The sequence below is a fragment of the Panthera uncia genome (assembly GCF_023721935.1).
Source record: "Panthera uncia isolate 11264 chromosome A3 unlocalized genomic scaffold, Puncia_PCG_1.0 HiC_scaffold_11, whole genome shotgun sequence".
NCBI lineage: Eukaryota > Metazoa > Chordata > Mammalia > Carnivora > Felidae > Panthera > Panthera uncia.
In genome coordinates this window covers 48,075,226-48,087,186 of record NW_026057578.1, presented here as the reverse complement: position 1 = coordinate 48,087,186, position 11,961 = coordinate 48,075,226, and the positions used below count along the sequence as shown (strand labels likewise).

The 11,961-nt window shown below is 35.7% G+C and overlaps 1 non-coding gene across 1 annotated transcript; it reads right to left on the bottom strand.

The window, feature by feature from the left end:
• Positions 1-11,159: 11,159 nt before the first annotated feature.
• Positions 11,160-11,263, bottom strand: LOC125937179 (U6 spliceosomal RNA). The gene has a single exon (XR_007462276.1). It is a non-coding gene; the product is annotated as a U6 spliceosomal RNA (small nuclear RNA).
• Between the last annotated feature and the right edge of the window lie 698 nt (positions 11,264-11,961).

Below are 11,961 nucleotides of genomic sequence, written 5' to 3'. Positions count from 1 at the left end.
ATGAACATGGATGCCAAAATTCTCAACAAGATACTAGCAAGTTGAATTCAACAGCATACAAAAATAATTTTTCACTATTTTCAAAATAATTTTCAAAAATAATTTTTCATTATTTTCAAAAATAATGATTAAGTGGGATTTATTCCTGGGCTGCAGGACTGGTTCAATATTCACAAATCAATCAATGTGATACATCACATTAATAAAAGAAAGGATAAGAGCAATATGATCCTGTCCATAGATGCAGAAAAAGCATTTGACAAAATACAACATCCTTTCTTAATAAAAACCCTTAAGAAAGTTAGGATAGAAGAAACATACCTTAACATCATAAAAGCCATATATGAAAAGCCCACAGCTAATATCATCCTCATTGGGGAAAAACTGAGGGCTTTCCCCCTGAGATCAGGAACACAACAGGGATGTCCACTCTTACTACTGTTGTTTAACATAGTGTTGGAAGTCCTCACATCAGCAATCAGACAACAAAATGAAATAAAAGGTATCCAAATCAGCAAAGAAGAAGTCAAACTTTCACTTTTTTTAGATGACATGATACTCTACACGGAAAACCTGAAAGACTCCAACAAAATGCTGCTAGAACTGATACATGAATTCAGCAAAGTTGCAGGATACACAATCAATGTACAGAAATTGTTTGTCTATTCACCAATAATGAAGGAACAGAAAGAGAAATCAAGAAATTGATCCCATTTACAATTGCACCAAAAAACATAAAATACCTGGGAATAAACCTAACCAAAGATGTAAAAGTTCTGTATGCTGAAAACTATAGAAAACTTATGAAGGAAATTAAAGAAGACACAAAGAAATGGAAAAAAAATTGATGCTCATGGATTGGAAGAATAAATATTGCTAAAATGTCAGTACTACCCAAAGCAATCTACACATTCAATGCAATACCAATCAAAACTGCACTGGCTTTCTTCTTAAAATTAGAAAAAACAATCCTAAAATTTGTATGGAACCACAAAAGACCACAAATAGACAAAATAACGTTGAAAAAGAAAACCAAAGTGAAGCATCACAATCACAGACTTTAGCCTCTACTACAAAGCTGTAATCCTCAAGACAGTATGGTATAGGCACAAAAACAGACACATAGACCAATGGAATAGAATAGAGAACCCAGAACTGGACCCACAAATGTATGGCCAACTAATCTTTGACAAAGCAGGAAAGAGTCTCCAGTGTATAAAAGACAGTTTCTTTAGCAAATGGTGCTAGGAGATCTGGACAACAATATGCATAAGAATAAAACTGGACCATCAGTTTCTTACACCATTCACAAAAATAAAATCAAAACGGATGAAAGACCTAAATGTGAGACAGGAGACCATCAAAATTCTAGAGGAGAAAATAGGCAACAACCTCTTTGACCTCAGCTACAGCAATTTCTTGCTAAACGTGTCTCAAAGGTAAGGGAATTAAAAGCAAAAATGAACTATTGGGACCTCATCAAAATAAAAAGCTTCTGCACGGCAAAGGAAATAATCACCAAAACTAAAAGGCAATGGACGGAATGGGAAAAGGTATTTGCAAATAACATATCGGATAAAGAGTTAGTATCCAAAATCTATAAAGAACTTACCAAACTCAACATCTGAAAAACAAATAATCCAGTGAAGAAATGGGCAAAAGACATTAATAGACACTTTTCCAAAGAAGACATCCAGATGGCCAACAGACACATGAAAAGATGCTCAAAGTTACTTCTCCTCAGGAAATACAAATCAAAACCACACTGAGATACTACCTCACACCTATCAGAGTGGCTAAAATTAACACGTCAGGAAACAACAGATGCTGGTGAGGATGTGGAGAAATGGGAACCCTCTTGCACTGTTAGTTGGAATGAAAACTGGTACAGCCACTCTGGAAAACAGTATGGAGGTTCCTCAAAAAATTAAAAAAAATGGAACTACCTGACGACCCAGTAATACCACTACTAGGAATTGATCCACAGGATACACAAGTGCTGATTCATAAGGGCACATGTATCTCAATGTTTATAGTAGCACTTTCAACAATAGCCAAATTATGGAAAGAGCCCAAATGTCCATCAACTGATTAATGAATAAAGAAGATGCGGTTTACACATACAATGGAATACTACTCAGCAATGAGAAAGAATGAAATCCTGCCATTGAATGGAACTGGAGGGTATTATGCTAAGTGAAATAAGTCAGTCAGAGAAAGAGAGATACCATATGTTTTCACTCATCTGTGGAACTTGAGAAACTTAACAGAAGACCATGGGGGAAGGGAAGCGGAAAAAAAATAGTTACAAACAGAGAGGGAGGGATGCAAACCACAAAAGACCCTTAAATACAGAGAACAAAATGAGAGTTGATGAGGGAACGTGGGGGAGAGGGAAAAATGGATGATGGGTATTGAGGAGGACGCTTTGTGGGATGAACACTTGGTGTTGTATGTAAGCAATGAATCATGGGAATTTGCCCCTAAAACCAAGATCACACTGTGTACAGTGTAAGCCAACTTTATGATAAATTACGCTAAAAAATAAATAAAAATAAAATAATAAAGGTGAAAATCATTTTTTCACAAACAACAACAACAACAAAAAGACAAACAAAGGAAAAGGGAGGTTGTTATTAACTAAAATCAGGTGGTAGAAGACAGGAAGATGAAGGTGAGGGAAGATGGAACATGTTAATTTAATTGTTACTGATTTTTGGCAATTAAGAGCTACTGGCCACCAAAAATAATAGTGAATTAAAGGTACAATGTAAAGTTATATTTATAAAGTGTTAAAAGATAAACTAGGTGTGTTAAACATCTAAGAGTTTATATGAGCAAAAATCAATTTGAATAGGGCAGCATCCAATCCAGCAGATAGAAAGGAGCTCAGAGATGTTGCACAAAATGAAGGACTTTTATAGGCAGGAGGGAGCAAGAGCAAGGAAGTTAAACAGCAGGCAAAAAAAGTGAGTTAGGTATTGCAAGGTTACTTTTTTTTAGGAGATGGCAGGGGTCTGTCAGGCAGATTACCTCGCTAGTGCTGATCAGGCGATTCAAGACCAAATAGTTTAAGATTTCATTTCTGGAAGAGCCAAAGCTGTAATTAGATCTGTGTTTGGTGACATGGTGCTGAGCATAAGGGACTCCACTGTTGGCCTGTAGTCTTGCTTTAACAGAAGGCAATCCAATAATACCAAAATACAGATTTTTATCATTAGAGAGAAACATACAATGGAAACAGACTACATAGAAATGAACATAAAGTGGTACAACTTACACTAAGCATATCTGTCATTTCAATAAATGAAAACAGGTCCAAGTAATCTATTAAAATGAAAGCACAGCTTTATTCTGTGACAAGAGGCATGGGTAAAATTAGTCATTAAAATCTCAACACAGAAATATGGGCAGTTGTAAGCTAGTAATGTGCACAAAAAGAAAACAAGTAATTCATCTTAACATCAGATAAAATTGAATCCACTCCTGAAGTCATTCATCAAAACAAAGACACTTTAAAATGCTAAGGGGTGGAGGACACAGTTTGGTAGTCATGGAATAGCATGAAACTGTATTTATAAGATAGGGAGTACCAGAGGTTTACTGAGCACTAGACACAGCAAAACTCTCTAACCTATACCTGCAGTGTGAGGTGGGCACAGAAGGCTTGAGTATAATGACTAGTAGGGATTACCTAATTACTATATTAAAAAAATATATCCTGAAAACAAGGAACAAAATTTTTCATGTGCTCACAGAACAGTCACAAAATATGGTGATATGATGGAACAACAACAACAAAAGCCTTCAGTAATTCTAAGAATCGGAAGTATAGCAAATTATCCTATCTCATGCAGTAAACCAGAATTTAATAGAAGAACAAGAAAACAAAAAGTCTTTACCACCTGGATTTTAAGGTGTTCTGAAACAGTTATTGATAACAAGGAAAAACACATAAAATGTTAATATAAGTATAAACAACAATAACACAATTACAAGAATACCAACTCCACATATCAAAGCTTTGGTGTACAGCCCAAGCAGGAGTCAGGAGAAAAGTCACATATTTAATTACAGGAAGAAAGTGCAAACACAGAAAATAACTAATGATAAGGGGGAAATCATATCAGAGGTAATTTACATGTCTTAAGACACCTCTTTGCTTAACTCTATCAAACATATTTGAAAACTTGAAGGAAATGGTAATTTTCTAACAAAATATAGTGTATCAAAGTCTCTCTAGAAAGGTAGAAAATCTAAACAGGCAGATCACTATAGAAGATTTTTTTTTGTAAGGTTACTCAACCTTTAAAACACGATGAAGAATTCTGACAAACATTTAAAGGCTTAGTAATTCCAAAGAGTTGTAAAATATTTCAAACCAAAGAAAAATAATAGTAGTTTTGAAAATATGTTGAAGAAGGAGGTATGATATCGATAGTGTGACAATGATTGCATGATAAATTGTGAATAAAGACGAATCTTATTTATAGATGCTAATTAAAAAACTCTAAAATATATAAAATCGAAAAATGAAAACTTTTGACATCTTTTTTTTTCCTTTTCCTTTTTATTTAAATTCTGGTATTATTAATATACAGTGTCATATTAGTCTCAGGTGTACAATACAGTGATTCAACAGTTCTATACATTACTCAGTGCTCACCATAAGTGTATTCTTAGTCCCTTCACCTATTTCATATATCCCCCTACCCACCTCCCGTTTGGTAACCTTTAGTTTGTTCTATGTAGTTAAGAGTCTATCTTTTTGTTTCTCTCTCTCTTTTTTTGCCTTTTGTTTCTTAAATTGCATATATGAGTGGAATCATATGGTAGTTTATCTTTCTCTGACTAATATCGCTTAGCTTTATATTCTCTAGCTCCATTCATCTTGTTGCAAACGACAAGATTTCATTCATTTTTATGGCTGAATAATAAATCCACTGTATACATATACCACATATTTTTTTTATTGTCTATTTATTTCAAAATATGTTGAAAAGTCATGTGATAAAATTAAATTTCCATTTTTGTTTAAAAATACTCCCTTAAAAATAATGTATTGATCTTTATAAATGTCAATGCATTATTTTTAAGAAAAAAATTTTTAACATTTATTTATTATTGAGAGACAGAGAGAGAGCATGAGCAGGGGAGGGGCCAAGAGACAGGGAGACACAGAATCCGAAGCAGACTCCTCATAAACCATGAGATCATGACCTGAGCCAAAGTCAGACGCTTAACCAATGGAGCCACCCAGGTGCCCCTTAAGAAAATTTTAAAACAACACACTCACAAAGACATACATGTGTACATATATTTCAAAGCAAGAATTGTACTTTGTAGGGAAATACTAAAAGCACTCTCACTAAAGTTGGAAACAATATGAAGTTGTAAAATCTTATTTATCTCTAATATTATTTGCTGTTACTGATGTTACAATACCCGCCCCCCCAAAAAACTTAGAAAAATGAATAAAGGTGTACAAATATGGGGTAAAAGATGCAAAATAACCACTATACCTGATTACATAATTTTTTATCATTGACACCAAAGATGAGCAACCAAATATTTTAGCAATGATAAAAGACTTCAGAATTCATGTATACAAACACACACACACACACACACACACACACACACAAAATAAAATTTTAGAAGATTTAAATAAAAACTCTTTTTATAATAGCACAATACAAAGTAAAATATCTGGGAATACCTATAATGAAACGTGTATAGTCTATTTGAACAATAAGTTAAAACACTCCTGAGAGACAAAAGAATATTTGAACCAGCTGAACATGCTGCATTGTCATTAGGCAGAAAAACTCAACATCAAACAGATTTCCGTTCTCCCTTAGTTAATTTAGAAATACGATGAGAGCTCAGTAATAGTATCAATAGTTATTTTAAGTAGTCAAGGTTCACGTGAACATAGCAAGTTCTGAAAATGAAAAAATAACAAGGGGCTAGGGAGACAGGTAGTATAACATGATAAAACTGCAATGAAATGAAATGTAGTGTGGAAAAGAAGGAAGGATAGATGGGCAATTAGCAGAACAGAATACAAGGACCAGATATACACTTAATCACATAAGCTAGTATGGGACAGACGCCATCTTAAGGCATCAGGGAAAAAAATATATTATTTAATAAATGGCAATGGGACAATTTAGTAGTAATATGGAAAATGAAATAAGCTGGATGCATATCTATTCTTTATCTCAGAATAAATTCCAAATGGTTCAAATATTTAAATATAAAAGTGAAATGATGAAGAGCTAGAAAGTAACATGGGAGAGCTAATGTGTACCCATACATACAGAAAGGGAGTGTATGAGAGGCTTTTCTGACTATGAAACAAAGCTCAGAGTAAGAAAACAATAATAAATAATTTTAGTTACATAAAATTAAATTGTGGCACTGTACACACAAGACAGTGAAGTTAAAAGCCAAACAATTACTTAGGAGCAATTGAGATATGCTGCCAATATCATAGAAATAGCTCACTGTCCTAGCATATTAAGTGCTCCTCCAAAACAAAAGACTAGCAATCTGAGAGAAAGGCACAGCAGCTAAGGGACAGAAGCACAAGTGGGTGCTGTGTAGGTGAAGGACTTGCCCTTTCCTGCAGGTGAATGTACTGGAGTGCCAAGGTTTCACTGAGCAGTGCAGAAACATGCAGAGTGATAACCACCCTGCTTTGGCAACAAGGATTGAAAACAGATGCTCTCACACATTCCTGATGGAAGTTCTCACTGGTACAACCTCTATAAAAGACAATTTGGAAATAGATTTCAAAATTAAGAATTTATGTACCCTTTGATCCAGCAATTTTTCCTCTAGAACAGAGATAAAATATTGGAAAGAAACTAGATGTCTCTCAATTGTGGATGGGTTAAATAAATTATGGGACATTCCATCAAGGGAATGGCCAACAATCACAAAAAGAAATGAAGTAATTCTTTATGTATTGATATTGAATAATTTCCAGGATGAGTAAATAGAGCAAAGTACAGAAGAATGTGTAAATGATCTATCATTTGTGTAGAAGCAGAAAGAGAAGAATATTTGCATATGTGTGAATGCTCTTATGATTTATTTGCTTTCACATGCATAAAATATTTCATGAGAGGTAAATAAGAAATGAGGTGTCTGAGGTTCAGAGATAGAGGTGAGAGTTTACAAAAGACCCTCTTTAGTTATTGAAATTTGAACCTCATGAATGTATTGCCAGTTGCAAACATACAAAAAGTTAAAATAAAATTCATAGTAATCAATACATACATAGTAACTAAAAGGAAATCTGCAATTCAGTAAGATAATGACAGAGAAAACAATAGAAAGATAGGTAAAAGTTATAAAATAAAAACTCTCACCAGCATGTCAGCTGAAGGGCTTCGTGAATGTGGAGAGAAGATGAACCTTTCCAGTAACCAGAGAGCTGACTGGGAAGCCCACCAAGGAGGCAGAGAGGAAAGGAGAGGTGCATCTAGTGCTGGAGAGGATGAGAGTCCTCTCATCCCTGGGCCCCACCCAGGGCCCTCCCTCTGGGTGAGTGGGCAGTCTACCAGCACACAGTCAGGCTAAATCAGAGCATCCTCCCTGAGACATGGTATTACCCCGGTTCACCATTTGCTATGATACCCTTTATCTCCCTGAGTTGTGTTCTAGCTTCCCAGAGGCATGGCTAGTTTTTGTTTGTCTGTTTGTTTGTTTTTGCTTTTAGTTTACTTCCTTTGTTCAATGCCCAGCACCTGGTAGTATGAAATGTAGGACTCTGGTTTGTCAGTCGTTCTCAAACTTGACATATTTAACATGGAAATGAAAAAAAAAATCTGAAAACCAAGTCAAACTCAAGACAAATTATCCACAGTCTTGGAGAGGGAGGATTGCAGACAAGTGGTAACTATTGATATTATCTCTTGGAGGCAACAAAGCCTGCTCTGTTTCCTGTTAATGAGAGAGCTGTCAAGCATGATGACAGGCTTGCACAATGGATGCATGTTTTTTGACTGAGAGATATGCAATAAAGCCCCCACTCCTTCTGTGGACTCCACATATCATGCAGCTTCTCAGCTCAAAAGGCAGCAGAGCTAGGGAAACCCGCTCCTAAATGACCGATCTTACCAAATGGAAAGAGAAATGTAATAATAATAATAATAATAATAAAATAGATGGATAATCACAAATGCAGAATATTTCCACAGGGCTGAGAGAGTTGCTGCTGTGGTTGTTGCATTGTGCTTTTTTGTTTTGACTTGATTTTTACATCACTTTTCGTTCATGGGAAGTTAGAGGTTAGTTCTATCTTGCTTGAAGAATGGCAACATTTTCAAGAACATTCTATTTCCACCACAACAAAGGACTTGTCTTGAATAGATTTTTATTATGAGTGAACCATTTCTGCATCCTGTTCAGACTGCAGAATGGAGGTCTGGATAAGAGCCCGAGAATGCAGCTCAATTGGAGTAACAGCTGCATCATGCATCTATATTGGGGGCTAGACAGGGTCTGGGAGATCATGTCCCACAGACAGGGCTCTACCTTCATCAGTTATTCTGGAATGAATGTCTCTTCTTTTATCACCTGAGAAATAGGCTTTAGCTTCATCCCTTATCCTTGTGAACTTAGATGTGAATGATGTGTCTGCCAGGCTTAGATGGGAAATCACTCAGTGACCTGGAATGCCAGCATATTCTGACTGATGCTGGCCTTGGGTCTGGCTTCTTGGAATGACAACTTTGAAAAGATTTCACTTTGTCTTTGATTTGAAGATTCTCTTGGCTTGGCTAATTTGTTTGGTCATCATCTTCAAATTGGTGTTGTCCCAAAATTATGTCTCCTTTTGGGTCAGAATTTCAGATTACTCAGACTTTTCTTAGTCTAGACTCTAGATTAACTGTGGTTCTGATTGCTCAGTACAACACCCTTGTTTTGGGGGGCTGGAGAAACTGTGTGAGGGAGACAAAGGGAAGAGTAGGAATCTTTTAGTTAATTTTCCTTTCACTTTGTTATAGTGTTCCAAAAATAATTCATAATGATTCTGATACATGAATTGAACAGTTCTTTTGCAGCTTACTGTATTTCCACAATGTGTGTATTTCATGTGCACTCATTAAACAGATGGCTGGGTCCTGCAGGCTATGAAGTTTGGGACAGTTAGTTTTGCTGAAAAGACAGGTTTTATGTGTGCAATCTAGAAAACCAGGCCTGCCATGGTGTGGAGGAACTGTTGACTCACACACGTCCAACAGGCCTGCTTTCATGGCAGAGCTCTGGGGAAAGAATCTGATGTTCTCATGGGTCTTCTGATTAATGAGAACCTCCTCCATCTTGTTTCACCTCAGGGCCCATTATACCAAGTCCATCCAATCCCTCAGTTTGATCTGAGGACCATTTACAATAGATCCCATTGAGTGTTCTTGTTACAAATGTGTGCTCCTTGATCTCACTGAGTCTTAAGCTCTGAGCCTAGAACCAGGGAGTCTGCATTTTCAGCAATATTTTATGCATTGTAGTTTAAGAAATGCAGATCTAAAGGGTCATGTTATCTAGATCACAATTTGAGAAATATTGAAGAAATCCTAGTGTTCCCCGAATCTATTGTTCATTGGAAGCATCAGAAATATTTAGAAATTCAGAGCTCAGCTACACCAGAGCCTTAATTAATCAGAATCTTTGAGAGTGAGGCCAGGACATTAGAATTTGAACAAGTTACAGATAATTCTTGGCGAAGTATCTCAATTTCTGGCACTATATGCCACCTTCACAAGTTTTGTCATATGCATCTTTTTCTTTTTCTTTTTTTAAAATTTAAATTCAAGTTTGTTAACATAGTGTAATAATCTTTTCAGGAATAGAATTTAGTGATCACTACATCACTTACATGTAACACCCAGTACTCATCCCAGCAAGTGCCCCCTTTAATGCCAATCTCCCATTTATCCCATTCTACCACCCAACACCCTGCCAGCAAAGCTCAATTCGTTCTTTGTATTTAAGAGTCTTTTATGGTTTGTCTCCCTCTGTGTTTTTATCTTAGTTTTGCTTCCCTTTCCCTATGTTCATCTGTTTTGTTTCTTAAATTACATATGTGAGTGAAATCATATGATATTTGTCTTTCTGCGACTGACCTATTTCACCTAGCATAATACAGTCTAGTTCTATCCACATTGTTGCAAATGGCAAGACTTCATTCTTTTTGATTGCCAGTAATACTCCGCTGTATGTATGTATATTGACCTACATATATTATGAAGTGATGACAACATTAAGTTTTGTTATATTTATCATCTTGTCACCAGATATACCCCAAGACCTGGCCTTTACTGCCCACCTCCTTGTGCTCACTAACATTTGTCTTACATTTTCCCCTAAGCTCTTCTTTCAGGTTCTCCTCTTAACCCAGGCAAATGAGACCTAAAACCACCCCCAAGATGATGGTGACTGCAATGATAAGACCTCCTGCTTCCCCAGACCACCCAGAAACTTTGAGCTAAACCCCCCAACTCGAGCTTGTGCAGATGAACCTTGGAGTGACCCCTGAAATGATCTACCACTACTTTTACCTCATTATAATACTAAAATCTCTACCCAAGGAGGATACTTAGCCTACTTTACATAACATACATTGTATGTATAGTCATGTTGCCTTAAGGTGCTGGTGTGGTTATTCCTGCCACTACGTATGAAGATAAGGCTTCCCAACTAAATACTCATCCTAACCCTAAAATAAAAGGAACCAATTCACCATCTTTCAGGGAGTCATAGCTTTGGAAGCCATTCCTCATGATGGCTTATTTGCTGCACATGAAAGTTTTCTTCCTGTGACAACTTACTTGGTGCAATTTCTGACTCACCAAGGAGTGAGCTCACGTGGTTTTGATTACAATCTCATATAGATTATAAAAGATAAGAAGAAAAAGAATAAGAAGAGAAGACGGAAGAGGAGGAGGAGGAGGAGGAGGAGGAGGAGGAGGAGGAGAAGAAGAAAAAGTTTATTTACTTGTGATGAGAACTTTTAGGATTTACTTCCTAGCAACTTTCAAATACACCATACACAAGTGTTAATTCTAGTCCTCATGTTGTACATTACATTCCCAATACTTATTTATCTAATAATTGGAAGCTTGTACCTTTTGCTAGTTGGAACCAGTGAAAATATGGAACACTTCATAAATTTGTGAGTCATTCATGCATAAGGCCAACGGTACTCTTCTCTGTATTGTTCCAACTTTTAGTGTATATACTGCTAAAACAAACACTTATTTCTTTTTTCTTTTTGGGAATTTTGAGAATTCTTTATTCTGAAACAGCAACATATACCTTCTCAAATATATGGTTTGTAAATTTTTTTCCCCCTCAGCTTTGGCTTCTTTTAACAGTATCTTTATAAAGTAGATGGTTTTAAATTGATAAAATTTTATTATCAATTTTTCCCTTTTATATATTGGACTTTTGGGATCATAATCTAAGAAATTTTACCAAACATGCAGTCACAGAGATTTTGTAATTTTTCTTCTACATTTTTTCTCACTTTAAGTTTTATAGGTCCACAATACATTTTGAGTTAATTTTTGTACAGTGTACTGTACTTTGTATAGTGCAAAGTATAGGTCAATGTTTATTTTGTACTTGAATGTTTAACTGTTACAGCAACTTTTGTTGAACAGACTGTCTTTCCCCACTGAATTATCTTTGTACTTTGTCGAAGATCAGTTGTCCATAGATACATATGTAAATCTATTTCTGGGCTCTCCAACTCCATTGATCTTTGTGTCTGTTCCTTCATCAAAACACATTATAGCTTTACAGTAAGTCTTGAAATTGGATACTGTGAGTCCTCCACTTTGTTCTTCATTTCCAAAATTGAGCTATTTTAGTTCTTTTAACTTTCTAAGCAAGTTTTAGAATTTGCCACTACCTAAAAAAAAAGTATCCTACAGGGATTTTCTTTTT